Raw genomic sequence first — 4,802 nt, 5'->3', positions numbered from 1 at the left:
AAAAATCATTTTCTCTTTCGATGGTACGAAGGCGTTATGCGTATCCACACCGAGATTAATATTTGCTGTCAACTCGTTGACCAATGGACATCTGATCTAAATTGAGAAACCTCTTGCAACTCTTTGCATGCCATAAAATTCTTCTCCAAGAATTAGGCTCACATACATTTATGTGTGTAGAGATAAAGGAATAAAACTTTTGTTATTCGCGTCTACATCACCTTCCTCTACTCTTGGCATACATATATATAGCATGAGATTTGTTACTGATTTTAAATTTGATTCTCAATTCAAATTTAAATCATATCTTGAAATTCCAAATCTGAATCCTTCAAATTTTATGAATCATATCATAACTCAATTTGAAAACAGAATCAGTTAGGATCTCATCCAAATTTAGAAATAGAATAACTAATTATTCTCAAATCTCATTTAATATTCTCAATTATCATACTATTATTATATTTTTGGTGCTAGCAAAAAATATAATAATATTCCATCTGAATTAATATAATTATTTATTTGATCAAACCAAAATAATAATTAAATAATTCTATAGCAAAGATTAGAACACTCGTTAGTGTGTGACCCCATAGGTTCAATACTAAGCGGGTAGTAAATTAGTCATACTAAATTTACTAATCAAGGTTGGCGTCTAGCAACACTCCTTAACGACCCGATAGTATGAAGTAATATATTTTTACTAAGAACCTCAGAAGAACAAAGTATAATTCCTTCCATCTTTCTAGCTCTTGGTTAACCTTTAGAGTATGGTTTAATTGTCAAACTCTAACTTGTTACCATTATTATAATGAAATGTGAATGACATAAGAAACTCATTTCTTCATTCATTCAATCTCCTTGGCCAAGGTTTTATTCATCTCAGTCATTATAATCATAGAGCTCAAACTCTTTACCGAGAGTTGACGGATTCCTTATTGACTGATCATTAATTCTACAAGTATTTAAATCATACCCAATATCCATTCAACTAGCACCCTAGGGTATTAGGTGTCCGGAATCAAAGTATAATAAATACATTGTTAATTACTATGATAGTCGCAGGTCAAAGGAAACTCTATTACTATGTTCATCTTGAGAATATCCTATTGACAAATATGCGGTAATTATAACCATTAGGAATTCTCAGAGTGAGCCAGTTCAATGGTCATATCCCTATATACACTATCTATATATATAATTTAATAAATGAGATCTATTAATCTTCATCCAATGAAGACCATTACATATATATTGATCTTTCCGGATTATTAATGTCCTTTTTAATAATCCTATGACCAAGAACAATTTAGATTAAATTATAAAAGATTTATCTCTCAATATTGTGATCACTATCACAATGATAAATCTCTAAATTTAATCAAGGACCTTATTATATTAACATTTTAATATAATAATAATAATAAATTATTTAACACGTGATTGATTGGATTGTGGTCATACTACTTATCCCCGACAGCGCTCACCACAATCAGCAGAATCCAATCCATGGGGTGAGTAAACTAACTAAATAAATAAAGGCTGCCTTGGAAACCAAATGGTATATTGATTGATACAAGGTGAGTGCATCTCAAATCTCTAGAGTCTCAGCGGAATCTCTACTTTTGCCTGAATTGTGTATCTCTTGAAGGAACTTAAAGAGTCCATCCAAAGCAACATCAGGATCTTGGCTTCTAATCAACTGCTCTACCACCACCGCTGGAGTGACATCTGTTGTGTCCAACAAGTCCTCAATTTCCTGAAGCAGGGGATGAGGCTGGTCCCCCGGAATGTCCAAATAATTAGAGGCCAATATTCTAAACGCCTTGGCTCTGAGGAAGGACAAGTGAATGTGCACGTCCATCCTGCCTGGCCTCAACAATGCCGGGTCAATCTTGTCTTTGTGGTTTGTGGTGAATATTATAATCCTTTCCTCTCCGTAGCCTGACCACAAGCCATCCATGTAGTTGAGCAGAGCCGAGAGGGTAAACTTGCTAACCTTGATAATTTCAGGGGCAGCATCGTCATGCTGGACTGACTCTATATCAGTGTCCCCGAAGTCTTCTTGTTGTCTGCGACGAACATGGACCTCCTTGTTGCAGTCAATGTCTTCAATGACGATGATGGAACGACTGGTTGTACTCCTCATCAGTAGCATCAGGCTCTTGTTGGAGGTAATGGAGTCCAGCTCCAAATCATACACATTGAACTTCAAGTAATTCGCAATGGCAGCAATGAGGCTAGATTTCCCCGTTCCAGGAGGACCGTACAACAAGTAGCCACGTTTCCAAGGCTTACCCACTTTCTTGTAGAACTCCTTCCTCTTCAAGAACCGGTCCAGATCATCCACAATGGTTCGCTTCAATTCAGGATCCAAAGCGAGCGTGTCCAGCGTGGCAGGGTGACACAACTCACTCTCTTTCCAATACCCGTGCGCCATTGAAAATATCTTAATGCTCATGTCCGCTGCATCCATGGCCTCGCAGGTTGCAAGCAAGTGCGGAATGTACCTCTTCATCACGGTGTCTCTGTGCTTCTCGTTGAAGTTTAGAACAAACGCAGGATCCTTATCGGATTCCAAGGAGTCGGCATTTTGGTCGGAGCCTAAATCGAGAGTCCAATTATACCGAATCCCTTCGAATTCGTCGATTACTTCTTGGTTGGCATCGATTGCGAGCATGAGGCCCTTGTGAGAGTTCAATTTGGCTAATCTGAGGGCCTTGTAGGTTTCGGATATTCTGGTTGGGAGGTACTTGGAAGCAGCGTTGTAGAGTTCGTTGTGTTCGCCGTGTTGGCCATCCCATCTTTGGTTGATTCTGATGGATACGAGGTTGTTTGGTTTGTGTGTGGGGAAGAAGAATGACACAAGCTTTTTGGCAATGGAGGAGCGGAGCTTCTCCGGCACGATGTCGTTGACAGCTGTTCTCAGAATGATCATGAGAGTGGAGAAGGCGGCGTAGACCTCGAACCATGAGAAAGCGGATCAAAAGTTTGTGAAGGAAGAAGACAAAGACGCCATGTATGAACTCATGATGATGCTGGAAACTGGAAAATGAAGATCCCAGGTATAAGAAGGGCATGGATTCAGTACGCCGGCCTCTTTTAGGCATCGAAACGCCAAAAATTGATTTGGTGGATCCATAAGCCAAATTGGTTAAAATAAAATATTTTATTTTAATGGGTTCTTTTTGTTATAATTTTTTAAGAGGGGAATGTTTTCATTTTTTTATCTTTTATCTTTTTATTTTATTCACTTTAATCACGGTGTCCCTTTTATTATTAATTTAGAACCTCCTTGTCGGTCATCCATGTCTTTCGACTTCTTCCACCCTTACTTTTCATGTTGAACTTCCAAAAACTAATACCAAATCTCCCTCCCTCACCACCACTACCACAGTATTCTTCTCCCTCTTATCATTGTTACCGCCACTTCTCTCTTCTTCCTCGTTCTCTTCCTCCGCCGTCGTAAGCACAACACCTCTTCTATTATCTTCACCACCGGCGACGATAACAAACCTCTCCACCACCTCTCCTACTCACTCTTTTGTCGCGCCACCAACTACTTCTCTTCTCCATTCGGCCATGGCGGCTTCGACACCGTCTTCTCCGGCGCCCTCCCATGGCGGTTTCGGCACCGTCTTCTCCGACACGCTCCCTCCTCCGCATTTGGCAAGAACTCCTACTACAGTGGCGCGTGTATACTCGATGGTAGAGATTACGAAATTTATCTCTGCCATGAGACCTCTCGACGCGCGACCTCTCCGATCCAACAATGTTGCTCTCCACACTAAATCTCCGCCTCCTCATCCAGCGACTAATCGCATTCCCTTCAGATCTGATCTAAGGTCCAATCCTACATCCTCTCCCACTGCGACAACTTCGAGTCACTCTTTTCTCTCGCCAATAGCGTCATTTTTCAGTCCCAGCTTTTCTCTGACAACCACGCCGGAGTCCTCAAGCTCATCTCCGACTAGATGGTTGATGCCGAGGTGCGAGGTTGTGGCAGAGATTAGGAGATGAGTGAGGCTGTTAAAGGTTTGTGAGAATAGTTCTTGCGGCAAATGAGATGTTGGAGAGTGTTAAGGAAGCATTAAGGAATAGACGGTTTGGCTTCGCTGTTAAAGGAGTTGAAGGTGGCACTTAACATAATAGAAAATGTTTAACTCTAATTAATTTAATCTTACATATTCTTAATTTTTTGATATAAACCCACGTATATTTCTGATATAACAACAATAACCATAAAAAAGAATATTTTTAAAATAACCCACTGATACAAAAGCTGCAAAAAGCCAAAAAGGTATTAAATAATCAATTATATATCAAACTATATTTAGAATGATTTTCACTGTTAGAACTGTAAAAATATAAAAGATCTAATGGCTTCCTATTGAAAATGCGCACCAATAAGCCAAATAAGCTTTTGGCATTTCGGTGCTCAAAAGAGGCCGGCTTACCGAATCCGTCCCCATAAAAGAAAGAAAGGGATGGAGAGTTCGTTCTAGTAATGAGGCTGTTTGTTACAAGTCAAAAAATAGTTCAACGCCGTGCGCCCCACGCTATTCTATGTTAATGCTAGAAAAACAAAAATGTCAAAACACATTACTATCTTAAGGTTTTGCATTTTCACTAAAATGTCAAAACACAATTCAAGGACTTTAAGCGCTATTTTATGAATAAATCAGTAAATCTATGACGAGATCTCCTTTTTCTCCGGACTTTTTCTCTTTCTTCCTTCGTGTATTTTTCATTTTATTTTTTGTTTGCAAAAGTTTAATTGTGTAGACAGTGTAAAAAAGTTT

General features: G+C 39.1%; 1 pseudogene; it reads right to left on the bottom strand.

Moving 5' to 3' along the window:
- Positions 1–1,591: 1,591 nt before the first annotated feature.
- Positions 1,592–3,031, bottom strand: LOC130980414 (AAA-ATPase At2g18193-like; annotated as a pseudogene).
- Positions 3,032–4,802: the final 1,771 nt, after the last annotated feature.

The sequence above is a fragment of the Arachis stenosperma genome, chromosome 5 (genome assembly GCF_014773155.1).
Source record: "Arachis stenosperma cultivar V10309 chromosome 5, arast.V10309.gnm1.PFL2, whole genome shotgun sequence".
NCBI lineage: Eukaryota > Viridiplantae > Streptophyta > Magnoliopsida > Fabales > Fabaceae > Arachis > Arachis stenosperma.
This window is presented reverse-complemented; position numbering and strand designations above follow the sequence as displayed.